Genomic DNA, 24,183 nt, shown 5'->3' with positions numbered 1-24,183 from the left:
TTCCTCCTCCCCTTCCTCCTCCTCCTTCCTCTTCCTCTTCCTCTTCTTCTCCTCCTCCTCCTCATCTTCCTCCTCCCCTTTCTCCTCCTCCTTCTTCTTCCTCTTCTCCTCCTCCTCCTTCTTTTCCTCCTCCTTTTCTTATCTCTCCGCCCCCACCCAACAAAGAAGGGGGGTTATTTTATTGTCAGATAACACAACTGATAGCTGAATTGCTAAAAGAAGCAACACAAATTAAGTTGTTTTCATTCATGCAAAACTAGAGGTCTCACGTTCTCATTGGAGTAAGGGCTTTGGGTTTACTCCCTTCTTGAAGCTAATTAGAGGCAGTAACATTCCCTCTGATGTCAGGACAACATGCCGCGATATCATATTTATTTAACTTTAACGTATCAAATTAACTGAGAGGGAAAATTTCAGCATCACCAACATGTGTGAGGAAGAAGTCCTGGAGTATTTCTTGCCATTAGAACTTCAGAGTGAGAAATTGTTTGCTGTGGTTCAGTTCTCCTTGAAGAAAGGATTCTGCTTCTGCTTGCTTCAGTGGTTGAGAGCTAGACTTCCTGCATAGGTAAATCAGCTTTTCTATTGTTTCATTCATCTGAAAAGAATAAAACCACAGGGTTCAAGAATAAGCAGGGATGTTTTTGGACCAAGGTTGGTAATGACCCCAGCAAATCAAAACAGGACTGTGTGCGTGTGAATTTTGACTTATTATTTCATTAGAAAGATGATCTCAATTCATTATCCCTTTTTTCCTCACAATGCAGACATATTTATATAATGAATTTTATTGGAAAATTTTTGCTCACTTAAAAAAGAACACACACTGCTAATTTGAAGACATGGTTGTTAAAAGCACATTACTCGTAAGTGGACACATAATACTGAGAAGTGTTTGGAGGAGAAGGCTTGAGAGGAGTTAAGGCATGACATGGGTGGCTGGAGAACTGGAAAGGGCAGAGAATGATTATACGTCATTTTCCGTGAAGGAATAGGGTGATGTGTCAGCCAGGGCAGAACCTGGGTCATAGGGAGTTCTGTATGGAAGCCAGAGGCATCTTTAGCAAAGAAATCAGGTGTCAACATGTGGACTCCTTGGTAAAAACATACAACCCTCTGCTCAAGCTCTCTACTTGCTTTGTCTTCTAAAACCCTATCTAAGAAATTTAAAATGAAAAAGACCAATCCATTATATATTTTTCATTTAGCCTGCAACTCTGAATTATGTTAAACTGAGCCGTTCACACACAGAAAGGAGTTGTAACTTCAACTGCTTATTAGCTGAGAAAATTCACCCTCTGCATAAAAGCGAGTCAACTTCTTGGCAAAACTTGTGCCCTCTGTCCTACCTTCTTGGTGTTTCTCAGCTCCTGCCACCCACCACACATCCCTCCCTCACTTTTCTTTATCACAATTGTATTCACTTCGGCCACCAATGAGTAGGGTCCCCCCGTGCCAGACACAGTGCAAGGTGGCTTCATGAACATGATCTCATTTAAGCTTCCCCAGGCCCCACTGGTAGATGCCAGAATTTATGGGTAATGGACCTGGGGCAGAGAGAAGTTAGGGAACCTGTTCCTATTTCAGAGCTCAACATTGAACTCAAGTCTTGCAACCGTATGTTCTTTCATCTTCTAGTGGCCTCCTCTGACCCTGGGCACAGACTTCTCTGATTCCAACATAGTAGGAAAACTGCTTTCTCCAGAATACAGTGAGCTGCTGTTGGTAGAGAGGAAGGCTGAAATGTTAGGAGAAAGCTGGAAAGAAACAGGAAGCTCTCCAGAAGAATGAGGCGTGGGTCCTCCTTGCTAGGATGGCAGAGACCCCACCTGCTGTCCTACAAAAGATTAGGATGCATTATATCTGGGATCAGGCTAGATTCTTATTTTCTCTTTCAGAGCAACCCAGTATTCCTATGTGACCACGGTTTCTCAAAGTTGGCCAGAGAGGTTCAATCAGGACTGCACCCCATGGAAGCTGTAGGGGCTCTGACTGGCTGATGCTGGAGGGAAGGAGACAGGAAGGGAATCGGCAGCTAGGTGGCTCTTACATGGTGTGAATAGAAAGAGAACATGCCAGGGAAGAGAAAACAAGGTCAGGGGCAGAAACAGTGACCTGACATGGGCTTAAACAATGCACATAGCCAAGTTATTTCTTAAGATGTAGCTGCCAGTGATATTCCTTACTGGGGATTCTGGAGCAGGGGCCAGGAATGTTCTGAGAGACTCTTGCCTCTGACCTCCCCCTGACCCACACCTGGTGGCCTGACCGCACAGGTGACAGCACAGCTGGAATGCACGCACCACCCACAGCTGGGCTTCAGCACTGCCCTCTCCCCTGCCCCAGCTGCAAGAACAGCAAGGCCCCAGCCCCCACAGCTTGCCTCCCCTTCACATATATACAAATGCAGATCGGGATAAACACCGGCCTCAGAGGTTTGCCCCTGAATAGGATATTGGCCCAGGAGGACTGGCCTGCTTCCGTCACAGAGGGAGGATAGGATGTGGCCCAGCACTCAGTAGGCCTGCCATCTGAGAGAAGAGAGTGTTCACGTCGCAGCTGCCCGTGGGCCCATGGGTGTGCAGGAACCGGTGGCTGACACCTGCTTGAGCTAGGCCCTGGGGATCCAGTGTGGAATGAGGAGGGCCCTCCTGAAAACAGGCTTGGAGTGGAGGCCTCCTTTTTCCTTTTCAGCTTAATGGAAGATGAGTTCTCTGGGTTTCCAGGGTTTTTAATGGTGTGGGGTTTCCGGCAGACTTAGCATCTTCCATTTTGGGATTTGTGGGGAAGCTCTGGGCAACTGGATTCTAAGGCTAGTACCACACACAATGACGTCTAGGGCATGGGAATAAACGACTCTTGGAAGTGCATGCAGTTCTAGATTAAACCATATTTCCACTCCAAACTGGATACTTTCGGTATTAGGTTGAGGTGGGGAGAATGCATCCAGAGTGACAGTCACCCAGTCAGGTTGAGCGCGGAGCCTTCTAAAGACTGCCGGAAAGGGGCGGATGCAATCTTCTGGTTGTTTATGGGGGCAAGCAGGGGGCAGACATCCAATCTATATTTTGCCCACCCTCCTTTTAATGACCACTTCCCTCCCACCAACAGTTTGCCAATTAAAGGCCAATCTTTCTTGATTTCTTTGTTTTAAAAGGACATTTCGATTCACCCAGCCAAACAATTAAATCCCCCTCTCGCCTCTCCCTTCCCAGAGCTTGTGAACAAGATGCTTCCCTATCTCTTGCCAGCATCGAGCAGTGGGAAGGAGCTGATCTCAGGTGTTAACCTGCAGTTATCAGAATGCCAGACTCATTTAGGCAGCTCAACTCTGGAACCCAAGGCGATCCCTTCATTGATTGTGAAAAGCGCTGTTTAGATTTTGTCCTTGCTCAGTAAACAACTAAAAGTAACTGCGGGATTTCTTCCTTACATTCAGCTGAATCCCTCTCTCTTTCTCTGTCTGTCTCATACACAGTCGCGTGCGCGCGCACGCATACCCCCCCCCACACACAGGCCACATACACTCCTCCCCTCCATCAGACTCCTGTTAATCAGGAAGGGATAGTCAGACCACTGTCCCTTTATAACAAACACCCTCAGCTAACTTCCCTCCCCACCCCCAGTGTCTGGGTCTTTCAGGGTGGTAGGGCTACACCTTCCTCCAAGAACTCACATCTCTCCCAAAGGACATAGCCTCCCAAATTCCTAAATCTGTAGGGAAAGCTCTTGAGAAAGGGTTGTGCCTTTGGGTCCTTTATGCTGCCCCCTCTGAAAGTCCCCACCTGGCTAAAATATTTGCCAGGGACTTGCTTGGGCTATTCCTCCTTGGCTTCCCTTCCCCCACCCTTGTGCTGCCTGAGATCCGGGATGTCTTTGATAAGCTTGTTGCAGCTTAGACCCAGCTGAACAAAGTTGGGGGTGAGGGGCTGATTCCCTGTCTGCAATGCTGCACTGGGCAGCAGGGTCCTGGACGCAGATCTCTTGGGTGGGGGGGAAGGCAAATTAAATTGGCAAACTCACTCTGATGATCAAACTTTTAAGGTTCTTAGCAAGATCCCCTTTTGTTCCTCATTTACTAGTAGCAAAAGAGAAAGATGCTTCCTATTGTCCACAATTTGCAATTCTCTGAATAGACCATTTGTTTTAATTAGGTCCCCTTCATTTAGCTCTATCTGTTGGAACAGGTTTGCTCTGAAGTGATTGTGTTGAACATGCGCACTCTGCCATCTATTTGTGTAAAATAAATAGACATAATTGTCAGTCGTCACAATATAAAAGATTAGTGCAAATCCTAAACAATGATCATTTAAAATTCAATAATTCTTAGAAAAAGGAATCAAATGATAAATAAAGCCCAGTTTCCCTGAAGGTGTTAGACACATCTTGCAATGAGTGTGTTTTTCAAAATTAAGGAACTTTCTTTTCCAAATCGGTCCTATTTCAAATGGAATTCTTTTTTGTTTGTTTAAATGCCTTTCACATGAAAAAATCATTTCAAATTAGATCACTTCAACTTCACATACAGTTCTTCAATATCAGCCAGCCTCGAGCAGAAAGCTTTTTTAAAAGGCTTGCAGATCTAATTCCTGGTTCTAATCTTCCCAAAATGCCAAAACTCTAATACCTTTTATTATTTTTAAGTCTCTAACCTTGTCCATGAGCTCTCCAATTTTAGAAAAATAATAATAAAAAAACGAAAACAGATATTGTAGTGTGTAAATTCTTAGGACTTCAGATAAAGGTATATTTCACAGTATCGAGTGTTCCACATCAAGCACATTAAGCAAATATTTTTTTTAATGAGGGATAGTTTTTGCAAATAATTGCTATTTTATTATATAAGATACAAAGCAATTACGTATGCCATTTCTTTGAACCCCTTCCCTTTTCCTAGTACAGTTTTGTGAAGGAGAATAAAATGCACTTGGGGTTTTGATGTATTTATTATGCGCCAAGCCATCTGCATATTTGATGAAGCTCAACTATTTCTCTGCACCATGTACAGTCTATGCTGTGTCGTGAAGAAACGGAAGAATAACAGAGTGACGTGACCACTTGTGTTAGGTCTTGGGTCTTGGGCGTAGCTGTTCACAGGCAGCTCACAGCATTCTAGCTTCATTGTTATTGATAGTGCTATTTTGTTAAATACCAGCTTGTCTATGACTAAAGCTAATTGCCCAATTTCACTTCATATTTGTCTCTAAATTTTATGCTTGATAAAATAGCTCAGTGATGCTAATTAAATCTCTCTTTTCAAAGATGATTTCTTTGTATTTCTCAAGGTTTGTCTTTCTAGCTATGAAATTTATACTGAAAATATTTCTGTGGGTAGCAAATAGATTGCTCATTTTTGGATTAAGACCGTGAATAAAATATATTTTTAAATGTCTCCGGGTAAAAATGGAATAGATTCTATGTAAAAGAGGAATTTGTTCTATTTACCTCTTTCCTTTGTGCAATGTTTGTGCAGATCTCTGCACACCTGGGGAGTAGCTTAGATATTTTGTAATAGTTCGCCATCTCTGGAGCCCAGGAAAAGCCATGCTAAGTTTTGAAAAATAATTCAGGAGAAACTCGCAGATATTGAGACGCAGGGTGTAACCTACCACGGCTCTCTGAAACAAGCGACATTCTGTTTGGTGGAAGGGGCGAAAAAACACGACCTAACAGTGTTTACATGTGTATTCAGCCATGAAATTGAATATTATCAAAGTTGAAAAATGCAAATCAAATTAAAACCGGGAAAATTGTCTTTGGAATTACAGCGGCCTGGAGCTCCCAAGTGTTTGCTTAAATTGAAGCGTTTAGAAAATGAAAAACCCTAAATTGCTCCCTCCGTCCCCCCCCACGCCCCCGCCATATGAAATTTATTCTTTAATTCTCCTAGAAATGCATTGAAGTTCAGGTATCAATCGTTCGTCCTAGGCATCAAGATCACATTGGAATAGAACATCTTCTTAAAAATTAATTGTCTCCTTTTACTTAGTGTTACTAAAATCGGGCGTGTTTCAGAAACCGAGCGGCACCCGCTTTCCTCAATTCCGAAATGAGCGAGTGACGCGGGAACCCTGTGCCGCTGCTCGGCGGAAGCCAAACAAGCCGCGCGCTCCTGGCGCGGGTCCGGGAGGGTAGCGAGCGGCGGTGCTGGGGGCCCCTGCTGCACCCCCGGGTCAGCGCCGCGCGGGCGGCCAGGCCGCTAGGTCCGCGGAGCAGCCGGCCAAGCCCCGGGAACCTCCTCCCGCTTCGGGCACGCTTTCCCACGTCTGGGAAGCCTGCAACAGGGAAACGTGGCTCTTTGCTTCGCCCCCTCTGTGTGCTCACTTCGTTAACGCAGGACTTCCCAGGGTCTTGGTGGAGGAGGCAGAAAAGGAGAAGTGTCAAAAATCTATTTTTTTAGAAGAGAAAGAGAGAGATCTAAGAAGCAATAGGCGGCGGGGTGGGGAGGCGGGGGTGGGTCATTCTTGCCTTTTTCCAAGTTCTAAAGCGCAGGGAACAAACCCTATGTGGCCAACCCACCAGATGGGGCCAATCCCACCCCAAGTTGCCTGCAAATTTTATTCCTCTCCCGCCCCTCCCCCATCTCCCTGTAGCCTGGGAGGAAACCAGCGCTCCCGCCACTCTCCAGCAGGTGCCGAGGGCGGCCACGTTCGGAGAGAGCCCACAGGGCCCGCGTAGCGTGGCAGGACGTGCAGGTGGAACCGCCGGCGGCGCTCTGCGTGGACCTGGCCTGGGGTCAAGGGTGGCAGCGGGACCCAGCTGGGGTGGGAGCAGGACCCAGGCAGCCAAGCCCAGCCCCGTTAATTGGGACTGTGGGGAGGCTGGGGATGCCAGCAACAACTAGGATGTGCTGGTGAGGCTTTGGAAAAACTTTCCTCTCATTCGGTGACCCTAAGGATGTTCAATGCGCCCCGCAGTTGGAACACCCAAGCGTGATCAGGCCGGGGATGGCCAAGGGCGGTCTGACTTTTTGTCCCCTGGGGAGGGGAGACAACTGGTGGCCCCCGCGGCACTCCGTCCTCCCTCTGGGCTTCCTCCTCAATCCTTGTAGATTTGAGGGGCAGACCTTGTTCCAGAAACGCAGTTAAGTCCAGTCCCAGGAACCCTGATAGGGGCGAGGTGGGGAGTAGTGGATGCCAATTTTTATTTGAAACTTGCCACTTTATTTCCTTTCCAGGAACCCCTGGATCAAGACTAGCTCAACTATGGCTGAGTAAACAACCCATGTTCCCCAGAGTTTTAAACCTACCCATAAATTGTGGTCCTGTTTTGGAGATTCAGGATCCTATTTCCAAGGAGAGTTGTGGGGGGCTGTTTATGTTTGTTATTTTCAAAACCAAGCAAAGGAAACAGCAGCCAAGTAAAATGAAATATTTTTATTTGCCTCCAACGTTGTCAGTGATTTGCCCCCAGGGATCCACAATTTTCCCAAGCCTGTTAACGGGTGACAATGAATGAGTGCCTCCTGTAATTTAATTTTCCTGTCACACTAAATAGAGCTACATTGTAAACCTTAGATCTACTCTTACTGATAGGATCGGCTTGTTTTGCCATTTGCACCATAAAGACCCCCAAAAGGGACACTGTATTGTGACCTCTACTCTTGAATTATTCAAGAACTTAATGACATTTTCCATTTTAAAAAGGGAACTAATTGCCATGGATGTAAAGCATGTGACCTTCTCTGGGTCCCCAGTATGAGAATGTAACCATCTGTATGTGCATACAGAAGCTGCAGAAAGCAGGCAAAAATAGAAGAAAGATGTAAACATAAATGAGCTCCAAATGGACATGGAATTAACCACATTATTTAATTCTACCTCAAGCCATGACATAGTTTAACAGAAAGTTCTCTTACCTTACCTAAATCTTTGTAAAATCTCACACCAACTCAGGCCTGTTTTTTGGGCATGGCGTGACTTTTTAGCTAAGACAGTAACATTTGAATTTGTGAAATCTAGTATGTCTTCATTAATGGGAAACTACTTTGTGTGATGTCAAACAAAATATCTAATAATCTGCTCCCCTTCTCCCCCCCCAGCCTTTCTTAATTTCATTATTATTATTTTTTTATTCAATAGGAAAAAGAAACTCACAACTGTAAAGAAATTGCGCCTCAGTATTTGCTATTTGAATCAGGCTTAAGTTTCCAGGAAAGCCGGCATTGAAATACTTCAGGACCAGGATTCTCACTCTTCAAATTCCTTGAAAATGGATGCTTCTCTTTCCTCAAAGTCAAAAGACTCCAGTGTATTTCCTACTGTCCTTTCACTCTTTTCCTAACTCCTAGAGGAAAGCAAAAAGAGAGAAAATGTTCTTTGGCTTCATAATTTCACAATCAGTGTGCAAAGATGCTTTGATGCTTTTCCTGATCTATCTAGTAAGTCCACAGCCAATGTTAACCGTTTTAAAAGGGTGAGTAAATTGGGAAGTAAAACACATTCCCTGGGCTGGGCTGCAAATACTTCTTTTGAACTTTAAAGTGATGCTTTCAACAAGGAATCATCATTTGGGTAGAGAACAGACAGTTCCTTTTTAATAAATACAGCCTGGCTTCATTGAGAACTAAGTAACTTCTCTCTGTGAGGCTGTGTCTCTATTTTGTAGAATTTGTGGAAAAGAAAATAAAGTACATTTGAACACTTAACTCGATTCTAATGGATCCCCCATTATATCAACCTATTTGACACCATTGTTGCCATTGCAGCCTGGAGTCATGTGCAAAACAGAGAGTCCGACACTCCATCTGTGGAAGAATATTATTTTAAAGGAGTTTGTCATAAAGCTGTTATTACGTTGTGTAACAAAACAACTGCTTTCATATTTCTTCAAAAGAAACTTGTTTCTTTCCTTGGTATTATATCCTCTTTGTATACAGTAACATGGCAGAAAAAATGAGTTACTAATGCTAAATAATAAGGACATAAGCAACTGCCTTGGGCTCAGGTCATGATCCTGGAGTCCTGGGATCGAGTCCCTCATCGGGCTCCCTGCTGAGCAGGGAGTCTGCTTCTTCCTCTGACCCTCCCCCCTCTCATGTACTCTCTCTATCTCATTCTCTCTCTCAAATAAATAAATAAAATATTAAAAAAATAAGGACATCCTTAAGGAATAAAGTTTGAAACATTTTTAAATCAAGAAAAGTTGCAACAGATACAGAATGAACAGAGATCCACCTCCTGGCAAGTTTCCTGTGCAAAAAGCGGCTTGTGATTCGTCAAATGTTAATTTCATTTTACTGATTTTTATTTAATTCTCCACATTTAAAAATATTTTGAACAACTTAGGTTTAGATGAGAAGACAGAGAAGCAATTATATGGGTCTCTCGCAGCATGTCTAGATTCTATCTAGCATTCTACAGTATTATAATCCAGTACAGTGACAGTATGTGTTCAAAATGAAAATTTGATTCACCGTCCAAACTGTCACTGTGAATAAATTACAGTGATTTTTTTTTTGATCTTAAAAAACAATGTTCTTGATCTAGGACCACTTGAAGGAAACTGTTAAGTACTGTGGAAAGTTTATGGCATCTTTAGAGCACAGCAAAGCCCTCTCCTGGCTCTCTTTCTAGATCACTCCTTCTTCGGAATGGATTTCTGTGTTGACGGTTCAGAGAGCTGGGAGGAAGGATTTTATCTTCACTGAGCTTGAATGGATGGTTCTAGAGGGGTGTGCAAGAGATTCTGATTGAGGGCCTTATTTCACCCAGTTCCCTTCCTCACCTCCCCCTGCTGGCCAAAAACCAAAAGTAAAACAACTGCTTTGAAAAACATTCCCAGTTTGGCTTTTATGAAGGGTAAACTAAATGCCTTTCCTATGGGGTAGGAATGACATTTTATTTCCTCATCTGTAAAATGGGTTCCTTCTTTCTCCCTCAAACCTGGAGTGAAGGGACACAGTGGGGCTTTGCGGTTGTGTCTCTCGGCATTGATGGAGATTAACAACACGGTGCACTTTGGTTATTTTTCAAGATGCTGTGCACTCACTGGAAGGGAAAAATGAGGCAATTATTGAGGGGAAAATAAGGTAGCTTATGATACCAAGGCAGATATATCATCAAGCCAGGCTGCCCTTATGCATATGTAATTGCTTCAGTTTTCCAGGCCCCGTTAGTCTTTTAACAGCTGTGGTGTGCCAACAGCCTGGGGGGCTTGTCTTTTTCCATTTTTACCCCCAGCCAGGAAGACCAATGTACCTATGTTTTCACCCTCATTCCTGAATTTGCTTACACCCTTTGTCTCCTCCTTTAAAGACTTTTAACTGTTGATAAATGGTTTTTAAAACACCAGAGCGAACAAAAGTCGATAACTTGCTTATTCTATTTATCTGAATGTATGCACTTACATATGTTTATTTGACTTCTGACTATCCATTCTTCTTCCCCCGGGAAATAACATCAAGATAGCTCAACTCTGACACAGTTACTAAAAATACCTTTTAAAACAACTCCATTTCTTCTGTTTAGTAAATATTTATCTTATAAACATGGATTGTGGTCTGACTTCGTGTCAAGATTCTGCTTTTGCATGGAGACTTGCCCCTGACTAAGAATGTGGTTATAAAGTCACTCAGCAATAGCATTTTCCAGCATGAGCAAGTGTGGTTATGGAAGTAGGAATACTTGGTTCTGGTGTGTTCTCTCATGGAGTTCAGGAGGTACAAAACTCTGAAAGGATTTTCCATAGGATAGGTGAAGCTCATGTGTTACACAGGTTCTCTATGTTGCCAATTAAGTGTTTGAATCATGGAGTAATTAAAGCATGTACAAAATATATCTTCACTGAGGCCAAACATTCAGGCATGGAAGGCATCAATTTTCTAATGAGAATATAGAGACTTTTCAAAGCATACCATCAGGATGTAGTTCACTTTTCAAAACAAAATTCGAAAGACTGCCTGACTCTCCTTGACCACATTCTTATGTTTTCTCTAAATTTGCTTATTCCCAGCTACCAGAACAAAAAGATGAGATGGAGGAAGCATGCTGCTTTTCTAAGAGTCCCACGTGATGGAAAGTACATGAGCTTCTCCCCAAGCTGAACTTTGACCATCATAAGAGCATCCCCAAAAGGCCATAACTTTGCTGTCAGATTCAGATTGCTCCTGAATGCTTTCCTCTGAGTTTTCAGTGAATAGCAACTGAGGAATGAGTCACAAAAGCAGACTGTTAATAGAGAGGTGATGGTCCAAGTCCAGATGGGTTTTGTGTATGCATCTGGAGCTCTCAGAATAAAGGGAAGGGGGCACATGAAAATCGAGACTTGCAGCCTTGGACCAAACCACCAGACCCACAAAGCATCAGAATACATCAACACAAAGACGTTAAAATATGAAAGTGTTGATTTGCCCTGCAGTGCAAATTGAAGTTGTGATTGTCAAGTTGCCCAAGTAGACATTTAACCTTCCGTGAAGTCACTAAAGCTTACTGTGAGTAAATAATGATGAGTGGCCAATTTTTATAAATTCCTGGCCTAAAAGTGAGGGACTTATCTTAAAATGTCATTACTTTTCAATGACAGGGGAAAAAAATCCACAGACTCAGAGTGATTGCTTAGGGTGAAAGGTGCTCCAGTACCTGTCCCTCGTGGGCCTTTCTTTGCTGGCTGATAAAATGTTGTGGCACCTGCCTCATAGAAAGCAGAGTGGGGCCAGCATGTACACAGGCCCAGTGAGCCCCCCAGAGTAGGCAAAGTAGGCTCACTCTCCCCAAGGAACCCTGACCCTGACAGGGCCCACGAACAGCCCAGGGGCACACACACCAATGTCTCTGCCGTCTGCCCACCACGGCACACAGATGCCGTGCTGATGATGACACATTCCAAAAGGAAGGGACTCACGGGTCTCGGCGCTGGTCAGCGTGGGGACAGTTGTGCCATTTTCCATTATTGAGGGGAAAATATTATTGGGGTGAGGTAGGGCATCAAAGGGACAGAGTTCAACCTGTTTCAAGTGAAAAAATGTCAAACCCAAGGCCCACAGAGCACCTCTCCTTTCCTTTGGAAGACTGAGTGTCTTTCACAAGCTGGCCATTTGCTGCACGGGGGTTTCTAACATAATGTGATTTTTTAGTGTGCTTTGTCTCCGTGGAGAGTCTTCAGAAAGCCCTTGAAGTCCTCAGCCTTAAATCCATGTTAATAGGGGAAGTCCTTTTTTTTTTTTTTTTTTAGGTGGGGAGATTTGGTTGGGAGAAACATTGACCCAGACTGCACTCTGGGTAAACTAGGGCAAAAGACCTGATACCGTCTGCTGGGTACTTATTAACCACTGCTCATTTGTGGGATCAATATTGCCAGCAAAGGAGTCAACACTCAGGATACACCACTACGTACATCTTGTTTTTTTCCTTGACACACAATTTATTTTATAAATGCATCTGCTAGAGAAGAAAAGGCAGTAGGAAAGACTGTGTCTTTTATCAGAGGGATATGCAAAGCACATTTATTTTCAGCTTTTATCTCTGGAATTGTATGTTGATCCCATACATATAGATTGATTTTGTTCAGGTAGATAATGAAAAGTCAAGTGGAAAATTACACAATGGTACTCACAATCCTAGTCTTATATCGGTATATAAATTGGTTTATTATTTCATTCTATTAAAGAGGCTTTTTTTTTTTTTTTTTTTTACACCAGGAAAACTTCAAAATGCATCATGTTGTCAGCCTCACTGAATTTTCTTCTGGGGGAGGAGGTAGGGAAGGGGAGCAGAGGGAAACAATTTATTCTGCTCCCTTTGCTAACTGTATTGGCTAAATGAGCTTCCAAAACGGAGTATCCTTGCAGATTCTCTCCCCCAGCCTACTTCAGGCTCATGCACAGTTTCCGTAACTCCGGGACATTTCTGGCTCTGAACAAAGATGTTCATCATACATGTCCTTTTCCATAAGTGGATATTTTTTCCACCCCAGGCAATTCTAAATTTTGTCACGATGACTGAAAAAGGCGAGTTGCCGCCCCCCCCCCACCGCCCCCCCCAAATGAGTACCAAGAGGCTGGGGGCGAGAGGGTGGTAGCCGAATAAAGCCACCACCAAGGGACAGCTTGGAGCCAGAATCCTGGAGGAAACGTTATTAATAAACATCTTCTGGACATTTGGTAGCCCGTGGAGCTTGCTCCAGCTTAAAGCAATTAATTCAGGACACTGACATAAACTCTCCAGGTCTTTGACAGCTTGGAGCCGAAATAAAAATGCTAGTTCTCCCGGGAAGAGAAGAGCCTGGCTAGCTCTTTTCTGGACTGTTTGCTTATAGGCCCAGAGAGCAACCTTCCTTGCAGAATGAAATGCAAGGGCACAAACAATGTACCAGGGAGAGAATAGAAGATGGGAATGAACAGTTTGAACTATTTGCTCAGCAGAAGGGCACCACAATGCTGGGGTAGTGGTTTTCCCATGCATCCACCGTCCCTTCTTTGGGGTCTTTTGTTGTCCCCTGTCTCCTTTGGCCAGATGAGAGCACAGCTGCAGTGCTGCAGCTAAGGAGGGCTGTACTTATCCCCCTAAACCTCGGGGTGCCTTTACTGTAAAGGGTTAGGCTCGGCTCTCTTTTATTTTACAAGGGGTTGGTAAGGGGGGGAATGGAAGAATGGAGTGGGGCAGAGAAGGGGGGACTAGGACTGTAACATGGCTTGTATGTGATTTGTGATTTTTTTTCCTTTCTTTCTTAAATCCGGGCAGTGATCAGATACAATCTTTGTGGGGCATGTAAATGGAAGGGCTCAGTGATTTGTACTGGTTGCTAGACCAAAATGTTGTTTTTTGGGGAAAGGAGCAAAAGGAGGTGTGTGTACAGTGAAGAGAAGTGGGGGGTTTTGAGGCAGAATTTTTGGTTTAAATAATCAGGCTTCTCTGGTTGCTGGAAACAGGGGAAAGTTTTGATTTGGCAATTTAAAAACTGCATTCAATGATGATCTGTCGCTTCTGAAAATCATTTTGGACTCCTCCTTTCCAAACTTATTTATTTTGTTCAGAATAGTAATGGGTAGAGGTTCCTGGAATCAGAGTTAAAAATAGGATGATCTGGAGATGAACATAAGATGTACTTTTGTAATTGCCATAAATTACACCTCTAATCAGAGTAAATGTCACCTAAAATATAATCAAATGTTCTTTCACATTTGCTCTTTTAAAGTCAGAGCCTATTTTAAATGCCATAAGAGACAGTAGACATGGTAATAATACAAAAATAAGCACAAAGTACGGTTTACATTAAATTCATTTAAAAGTCAAAATCTAACATGAGTTTGCACTGTCGTGTGTGGGTGTGTGTTCCAACTCAGTGGGTTTTGCCACCAGTGTTGGTTTTGGGAGTCAGGCCACAATGCTTAATTCTATTGTAATAAGGTTTATTTAGCCTGAATGGTTTTATAAGGTGAAAAGGCAAAAAACTTGAACACGGAAGAAAATTCATGGCTTACTATGATTGTATTAATTGTTCACAGGCCAGAAGCCCACCTGCGGGAAGTACAAAGTTTCAATGCTGTTTTGTTTTTTTTTCACACTGACAAAACTCACAGGAAAAAAAAAAAACCTTCTGTATATTTTTCCTGCTGGGTGGTCAGAAGGAAAGGCCACGAAGCCAAAGGCCTCCCATTGAGACAGTGCTCTGCGGAGAGTCGACCTCACGTGCCGCCGCTGCAGGAGATGAGAGCACCTGTCGGGGGTCTCCGCCACTCCTTGGTGAGCTCTGCGCGTGTGGCGGGGGGGGGTGGTTGGGGGGACAGCCACGCACCATCCCCATGGAGGGGACAGGGGACCCCCCCGCTGGGAAACGCCCACTCCATGTGCCCACACCAGGCTCAAGACATCCTGCAAAATGTCCTGTGGCCATTGTCCAGTAGAGCTGCTAAGTAGTTTTAATGCCAGTGAATATTAAATTTGTTTAAAAAAGTGTGTGTGTGTGTGTGTGTGTATGTGTGTGTGTTCTGCCTTGCAGGGAAGAAGGGAGAGAATATGGGGGGTGGGGGCAAATGTGTGATGGAACCATGAAAAAAGATTCCTTAAAATATGTCATTTTTGCTATGCTTTTGTGTAAACATGTATGGGTGGAATAGCCTTTTTTCCCCCTATAAGGATTGTAATAAAACTATTAAGTACAAGATGTTATGCATTTCTTTTGCAAGCACAGATTTTAATATTTTGTATTTAGTACAGAAATATTACCACATAATAAAGGACAAACATACCTTCTTTCCTGATTAGGTGCTAGATTAAATGTATACCACCTTTATAAAAACTGAGGCCAGGTGAAGGAATCCTAGTCTGCTTGGGTAAATGTATTTCTTTTCTCCTCCCTAACTCTTGACATAAAGAAAAACTTGTCCAGGGAAAATTTTTCTCACATGGCATTTTAAGAGTGATCTGAAAATCACATTGAACCATTGTGGAAATGACTTCTCCTTTGAGATCATGGATTTCCACAAGAGGGGAAATGGTTTTTTATTGCCAATTTCTGCAAAGAATGCACATGCGACTGGTATGCAGCACAAAGCTGCACGGGCTGGGAGGCCTCTGAGGGAGAAGGAATGCCAGCCACAGTGGAGGGCAAAGGCACAAACAATGAATCAAGTTTAAAAGACTGTGGTCAGAAGCAAGGAGCAAGTGATACTGATCTTATATGAGACAGGCTTGGACATCACACCAGCTGCCACGGGGTTTGATTAATGAGGCATTAAGGAGATCGAGTGACACTTACAGCTAGTTACTTATGGTGCTAATTTCAAAACACTTTGCAATAGACAAAGAGACTCTGCTCATAATGCAAAGTAATTTGTGGTGTGTTCCTGGTGAATGCATTTAGCGAAGCAAATATAGTTATGCAGAATTTAAATTAAGGTTGACACTAATGTAAACAGAGCCCAAGAACCACTGTCCAATAATTTGATGAGGACACAGGTTTTAATCAAGCCTCTTACACTAAAATAGCAATTTAAATCCCCATCGTTTAAACTGGATAAAATGCTTAACCATGAAGGTTGGGGGGAAAAATAGAAATTTACTAGAAAAGATAAAAGGAACACAGTATCTCTGGCAAAACTGTGACTATACTTTGACCCAACAGAGGGTTATCCATTCTGATTTAAATATCAGGTTGATTCCAGGGCCAGATTCTAGGAATTTGAAGGCATTTGCCATGTATCTTTTTTGTTGTTGTGAAATTATGGCTTAACACATTCTGGTACTATTGATCTCAGAATGAAAATGATCCTGGTAATGGGGAAATGGAGACTCCATATGGATTCAGAATATGCAGAAGTATTTATTTTATTTATTAAAAGGAGGAATATCACCCCCCACCAGCCCCACAACCGATTTGTATTTGAACTGAAATTTTCCAAATTGACTGGGGGTGGTGAGGATAGAGGCAGGCCTGGTAAGAAAGCTGGCCTGCCTACCCAGAAGGGTACCTTTTCCAGGAGGAACCCACACACTCATACATGTCTTTTCTCTGGTTTGCTAGCTTATTTCCCTTACTAAAAATCATTAGGGGAGGAAGGTGGTCAGCCTAGGCATTAACATTAATTAAAATGCCAGCCACCCACATTCCAGGGCCTGGGAGGTCTTGTGTATCAGAAACAAAACAAAACAAAATAGCAGTTTACTCTGTCACAGCTCCTGGAAGGAAAAACCAGTGAAGGCTAGAAACAACATATCCCAAGCTCTCGGGACTTTACTGTTGGCAATGGAGTAGGAAAGTGAGGACACCCTAAATTGTGATCTGTTCCAGATCATGTTAATGATGTATCTTCTGGGGAAGAATTTGTATAGAGGTGTGTTTTTTTTAATACTTATTCCATTGGAAAGGCCCAAAACAATTTAGAAAAAAATGTGCTAAATCTAAAGTGTTCTGAAATGCTCCTAGCAGTAATTTTCAAGGTCACCCACCTTATGGAACTTAGTCAAGGGCAGAAGCTGAGGGGAAAACTAGAGACTCAAATTTTGGGGGGAACAGCTGAGCATTTACCTTGACCCTGGCACCATCTACACGGCAGCAGCTCTTGTACGTGGTGAATAAATCATGCTCCTAAGGTCACTTGGGCAGTAAGGGCAGAGCTAGTCCACTCTGATCCCAGAGCCTGCATCCCTTGCTTCGGCCTCAGCCCCACGAGGGACGTGTCCTCTTGAGAAGAAGCCACTGCCCCTTTCTCCACTACCCCTTCCTCTGTGGTGGTTCTGTGGACGGTCAGCCCTGCTTTGCAAAGACTCCACTTCAGGTGTGTTGCCTGAGGAAAATCAATGGCTCAGAGTCCCTTCCTCCAAATATGTTTAAGAGAGAAGGGGCCTCTGATCATCTTCATCCCTCTGGATCAGAGTAAAGGGACTGAAAATGCATTGGTGCACGTCACAGCTGCAAAGATGGGGATTCTGAAAGTAACGGGGTCTGTATTTTCTGTGTCCCAAACAGACTGACTCTTTGGCATCCTGATGTTGGGAGCTCAGAGGGAGAGGGGAGAGGAGACTCCTCACTCCCATGGACCAGGAGGTGATTCAGAAGCCACAAGGCTGAGGCTCACACACTGGGCACGCAGCCTGCAGGCTCTTTCTCCCTTCTGCTAGAGGAGAAGCTGCAAAGAGCAGAGTGCGCTGGTGGGAGGGGAGGAGGGAAGTGTGCAGGACCAACACGGCATGTCAGAGTGCCTTCCAGAATAATGTAAGGAAAACAATTTGTTGGGCGATGTCTTTGGGAGCCTCTCAGGTTTGGAGACATATTGAGTTTCTTTTGGGCCCTGATTCACAGACTCTTCACCTCATCTTTGATGCCTGCTCTGTGGAGAGCAGTCCCTAAGGGCTGTGATGCACTTGGCATTGACACAGAATGTTGATTTCTGCCCTTGGGAGGCACGACCCTGCCTAGCCTATGTAGCAAAGTCACTGCTCATGGCAGTTGCAAGCTTCAGGGGATAGAGGTAGGTGCTGCTCCTCTGGGGACAGTTCTGATAAGTCCTTCATGGGGATGGCAGTGAGCAGCCCCATGGTGCTTCTCCTCCTCCCTGCCCCCTCTTCTCCTGTTCCCTCACCCCTGCTTCCTGAGGTCCCGTTCCCGGGAAGCCAAATGCACACACCTCCCGCTTCCAGCTGAAAAAGTTGTCCTCCACTTATCTCCCCGTGCTCACTGGGGCTGGCCAGTCAGTCCATGTTGGAGGAGCAATGTGGGAGAACCATTTCACTATCCCCTTCACTTTATCCTTCTAACCATACATCTGGAGACTTGATGCCTCTGAGCTCACTTGCCACACACTCTTGGAAGCATCTTATTCTTTTTTGCACTGATACAATGATGCAGAATTGACTGGGGTGGTTGCATTTCACCCTCAGTTCCTGGGAGGTAACATGGGTGAAGGCTTGTAAATGCCAACCCATCTCTTTTGTCCTCAGTCTCTCACTGTCTGTCAGAGGATAAAACAAACAATTTCACAGACCATTGTTAAAAAAAAAAAAAAGTTGGCTTCACAAAATTCCCTGGACATAAACGATGCTGGTGATGCATTTTGGACTCATTTCTTATTATGGAAACATGGGGCATAATTGGGTGTGGGCAAGGCCAACTGGCTGTCAGCAGTCCACTCTCAACCTTCACTGAGAAGTACTCGCATTCTTTTGCCTGCTCTGTGAAAGAAATCCAAACCTGTTTCTCCTGCCCTACCTCTCGATTTGGAATCCCAGTGCAAATCCCAACATCAACAAGGTTGCTATGGTTTTTTTATGATTATCTTAAGAATTCGTCTCAAGTGAGGCTCGAGTACTGCCCGGGGAAGGTGCTGAGATCACATTCAACTCAGCACGCATTCCCCACTTTCTTCCTGCCTGTCTCTTGCATGGCAAACGCCACCTCTGGCCCCACAAAGCTTGCTTTCTTCCAAGAACCACACTCTGCCATGTGATTCTGGGCCCAGAGTCCTCCACTGATCTCCTCTTAAACAGAAAAAAAGATGACAAAGTTCTTCTCATCACCTTTAAAGCAGTCTCTGTTCCCAGGAAACACTGACTCCTTCCATGGGACCCTGTGGATGGAGCCCATGTCCCCCTCCTAGCCAGCAGGCCACTGAGAGGCCCTGGTTGTCTGTAGTAGTTTCTTTCCCAGTACCAGCAGGCCTACACAGCCATCCCAATGGACACCTAATTCTGCATGCTTGTGTGGACTATTCCTTGTCAAATGCCAGTGTCTGTGTTGGATCACTTCTTAGTGAGGTAGCTGGGAAGGGTGAGACCCTTGCCCCACATCAAAGGTAATTTTGCACCAGCATGGGTATGAGTGGGCTGGCAGACAGGCTTTTTTGGGTCTGGGAATGTCCACTGACAAATAGGTTGAGTGACAGGCTGGGGGAATTCTCCATGGAAGTCTAAACTAAACTGCTGATATTTATTATAATGTACTGCTTCTAATAAGCATTTTGGGGGCCAGTTCCAGGCTTGAGTGGTGTCTCTCAGAACTTTTTTCTAGGTTTCACTGTCTGTTCTCCTCTTTCTTTCTTCCTCACCTCCAGGACCCAGGTGTGGGCTCCTGGTGTGTCTCCTGATTCTTCTCAGGGCTCAAGCTTCTGGCCCCCCAGGCTTTGCAGTGCACTGGATCATTAATAACATTGATCACATAGCAGAAAGCATAATTCTGACTTATTCTACAGAATTCTTTATATGCACAGGAGAGTTGCCTGCTCCCCCAAACCCTGTGTATTTGCTTAACCAATTTATCACATAGGGACTGAAGCATTTGAGTATTTTCCAGATAAATAGGTTAATATTTTATTTCTTTAAAATGCACATGACTCAGCATTTTAGGATATCTCTGAGGAATGGGTCTAGTTGTTATTTATTAGCAGTTTTCTAAGAAATATCTAGAGATGAGAGGGTGGATTCTGATGGCTTAGGGAAATTTCTGGGGTTATCTGAGCACACCAGTTAATCTGTGAAGTTAGAGCAATACCAGTTGGGATGTCCATTGGCTTAAACCAGCAGGACAGTTTTCAGGCTCTTGTGAAATTTCCAAATCACATTCCTTTGTTACTTGAGAGTCAGTTGGTCAAGGTATTGGCAACATCTCAACTCTCCCTTTCTTTAATTATTTACCAAATCCTGTTAATTCTTCTTTCGTAATGTCACATTTATCACTGCTTTTCCATTCTCCCTGCCAACACCTTCATATAGGCCATTTATGACAAGGAAAATCAGCTTCCTGCACCACCTGTGTTGTTACCAATAGTTGGTTTCTAGAAGTTTGTGCCCAGACCCACAAAGGGGGAAAGTTTGAACATGTAGCTTACATCCAGTTATCACTGGACTTTTTAAGAGGCATTCTATACCTATTATTTCAATGTCAGTGACAGACCACATTCTGAACATTGCTTTCATCTTAAAAAAAATCAACTATAGTTTGTCATGGATATGGGCATACCTATTTTTTAATTTAAGAAATATTGATTTTTATATGTATTGGACCAACTTTGTATAGAACCTTGAATTTTTTGCTGTTCAAAATAGATTAGATTTTCTGTAAGAAAGTAAGAACTCCTATTTCCCCTCTAACATAGTGGAAGGTATTGGGAATTCACCATAGATGGAGGGGGTAGATGGCTCTGGACCCACACATCAATCTGGACATCACAAAAAGAGAGGTCACAAAACATTTGTACCTACCGATATGATACAATAGAAAACACACATTTTTTGACAAAAATAAAATGTGAACCACATAAAATCTCTGGATCTAACTCCCAGAAATATAGAGAACTGAAGATACTGAATAGCATCATTTGGATGTTGTCCGTAAAATCCAGATGGTGGGAAACAGGATATATTAGACATAATACCTTGTTTCTTCAACAAATAATCATTAAGAAAAAGAGACAGGGAGAACTTAGAGATTCAAAGATACAGAAAACCTATGTTAGCCAGTTGCCACGTGTGGACTTTATTTGGATCTTGATTTCAATAGAAGAATTCCCTCCTTTATCTTCCCCAGTCCCTGTAATAGTATTAGATAATTAGAGAAATCTAAACATGTATGAACTATTCAGGAATTATTGTCAACTTTTTAGATGTAGCAATGGAATGTGACTATACTTTTTAAAGTCTGTATCTTTTAGAGTAACTTTCAAAAAATTATTTAAGGAAAGAGTGACTTAATATATAGAATTAACTTTCAAATGGAACAGCTGGGGTACACTGTGAGTGGAGTAAAGGTAAATCAGGATTGACCATGGGTTGGTAATTCTGGGAGTGGAGTGATGTTATATACTATTGTCTCTAATGTGTTTGAAAATTTCCAAGATAAAAAGTGAAAAAAAAATTAGGGCTCACATTTGTTAAACTATTTGCCCCCAAAATCTCTCAGCAGTTTCATATTAGAGATAGACTGGAGTCTGGGTGGCCATCTTCCTGTCCACTGAAGCCACATTATCTTCTCCTAGACTCTTGTCAAGGCCCCTCCTAGTGGTGACTGCTGACCTAGTGGAAGAAGTCATCTGTAGATGATGCTGCGACTAGCTTACTCCTTATGTCCTTTTCAACTCCCCACTGTTTAGTTTGCTACCAGAACACACACCACATTTCAACTATGGAATCATAAACCCAACGGGCATCTCTCTGTGAGCATGGCAGTGGTAATCCACGTTTCCTTCTTGAAACTCTTTTCCTTGCTTTCCATGATGATGCAGCTACTGATTTTCCTCTTAACTAACTGCTCATCATCCTGCTATTCATTCACAGAAGCTCCTCTGGGGCTCCAGGGTTCAGCTCTCTGCTTTTTCTTTCTCTTGACTCTTCCATTTAAGAAGATACACCTGCTCCCCATCACTTTTGTGGAGAGAACCCTCCACCCAGCCTCTGGTCTCGCCTCCTTCCTGAGTTCTTTAGTCTCACCTCTTCAGATGCTTGTCAGACATTTTTTCTGATATCCCTAGACATCATTCCCTCATACCCAGCATTTCCACAAAATGAATGCCTCCTCTCATCTTTCCCTTCCATGTTTCTTCAGGCACCATATCTACTGTCAGCTCTTCTTTGTAATGTCTCATCTCCCCCGTTCATCTCCTCTTCCATACTTACCTCCAACACTCATGTCCAGGCCCCTCTGTTTTTCCTCCTTTCTTGGTTTCCCAGCATCTTTCACTCTGTGGCCTGGCATCTGGAAAGTATCCCCAAACCTCTCTCTTCTTGCACTCACCAAGGCCATCAGGGAGTTCCTGTCTCTTACAAGATGAAATTCTATTTCTTCAATACCCTCTATCTGATCTCAATTGCTAGTTCAATTACCAGACTCTACACTAACCTCCTCAGAAACAACATCTTCCCCAGTTCTGAACCTGAAGTTCTGAAGTGTGAGTGCCACCTATGTTTCAAGACTTAGCCTGCTGGAAGCCATAGATGGGGTGTCCATAGTCTGAAATTGTTAGCTTGGCTTACCTGACCTTAACGTGGCATGTAATGGAAAGACCACTCTAAGATGGCCAGTCCTCTAATGCTTTCACCCTTAAACCAGTGTTCAACCTCTCTTATCCATTTAAAAATGAAGACAAACCCAACTTGGATGCCCACCTTCCTGAATAAAATTGAGCACTTTAGGATGTGGGCCTTAGAACCTATAAGAACTAACTTGTTAATTTCATCTATAAGTATTTTTCCCTTTCTTGGAAGAAAATACAAACATTTTAGAGTTGAGGCTGTCTCACTCATCTCATGGCCATCAGTCCTCAGCACAGTGTGGAGAACAGAAAGTGTTCAAGAAAGATGGTTGAGTAAATGAATCATTCATGACCTTCTTCCCCTCACCCAATCCTAAACCCAACCCCCTCCTCACAGGCACAGATATAAATATGCCTACATACTTGCACATGTTAGCAGATTTTCTGGGAGATGCCCACTTTTAAATGGTCTGCCATTTTTTTCCCTAATAAGTATACTTGTAAGATCATGTACTTATATTTCTTTCTTTTCTTTTCCTTTTATAACTAGAAGTTTGTACCTATTAATGCCCTTAGCCTACTTCACCTGCCCCTCCCCCTTCTCCCTTTTGGTAACCACCTGTTTGTTCCCTTTATCTATGAGTCTGTTTCTGTTTGTTGGTCTGTTTGTTTTGTTTTCAGATTCCATATAAAAGTGAAATCATATGGTATTTTTCTTACCCTGTCTGACTAATTTCACTTAGCTTAAAACCCTCTTTTGTATGGCTGAGTAATATTCCATGGTATACCCACCACATCTCCTTTATCCATTTGTCTGTTGATGGACACTTTAGTTGCTTCCATATCTTGGCTTTTGTAAATAATGCTACAGTGAACATAGGCATGTATATATCTCTTTGGATTGGCGTTTTTGTTTTCTTTGGATAAATACTCAGAAGTGGAATTGCTAGATAGTATGGTCATGCTATTTTCAATTTTTTGAGGAACATCCAGATTGGCTTCCATAGCTGCTGCACCAATGTACATTCCCACCAGCAGTGCATGAGGGTCCCCTTTTCTCTACATCCTTGCCAACACTTGTCATTTTTTGTCTTTTTGATAATGGCCTATCTGACAGTTGTAAGGTGATATCTCATTATGGTTTTGATTTGCCTTTCCCTGGTAATTAGTGATGTTCAGAATCTTTTTGTGTGCTATGTACTTGTATTTCTCGGTTTAAAAAATATCACTAAATGGGATACAATTTTGGTTTGCATACACTGGAACTGTCTAGATGACATCCCTCACTGGCCTAGGCAACTTGGGGTGAGTGCAGAGGCCCATTGGGAGGACTGACCAGGTGGGTGCTGGGAAGACGTGTGGATCTTTGCATATAAACACCCAAGTCTAAGTTCTCTACCCCTCACTTCTCCAACACATCTCACTCAAGCTGCCTTCCGCCTTTCTAAATGCGCTCTGAAAGGTAATTTCTTTTCTTTTTTTTTAAGATTTATTTATTTATTTTGAGAGTGAGCGAGCGAGCGAACAGGGAGAGGGGCAGAGGGAGAGGTAGAGACAAAATCTCCAGCAAACTCCATGATTGGTGCAGAGCCAGACTGGAGGCTTGATCTCATGACCCCAAGATCACGGCCTGAGCAGAAACCAAGAGAAGGCTGCTTAATTGCCGAGTCACCCTGGTGCCCCTGAAAGATAATTTTTAAACTTACTTTATGTAGAATGAAAGAAAGAAAGAAAGAGAGAAAGAAAGAAAGAAAGAAAGAAAGAAAGAAAGAAAGAAAGAAAGA

At 43.3% G+C, this 24,183-nt stretch overlaps 1 long non-coding RNA gene across 1 annotated transcript in view; it reads left to right on the top strand.

Moving 5' to 3' along the window:
- The window catches only part of LOC141370252 (uncharacterized), a 32,542-nt gene that overhangs the window by 3,798 nt on the left and 4,561 nt on the right, over positions 1 to 24,183 (top strand). The window contains exon 2 of the long non-coding RNA XR_012374147.1: positions 14,444 to 14,681. This is a non-coding gene — a long non-coding RNA (uncharacterized lncRNA). The remainder of the gene's footprint in view (positions 1 to 14,443; positions 14,682 to 24,183) is intronic.

The sequence above is a fragment of the Callorhinus ursinus genome, unplaced genomic scaffold, assembly GCF_003265705.2.
Source record: "Callorhinus ursinus isolate GAN/ISIS: 27379988/994484 unplaced genomic scaffold, GSC_fseal_2.0 scaffold29, whole genome shotgun sequence".
Classification (NCBI taxonomy): Eukaryota; Metazoa; Chordata; class Mammalia; order Carnivora; family Otariidae; genus Callorhinus; species Callorhinus ursinus.
This window is presented reverse-complemented; position numbering and strand designations above follow the sequence as displayed.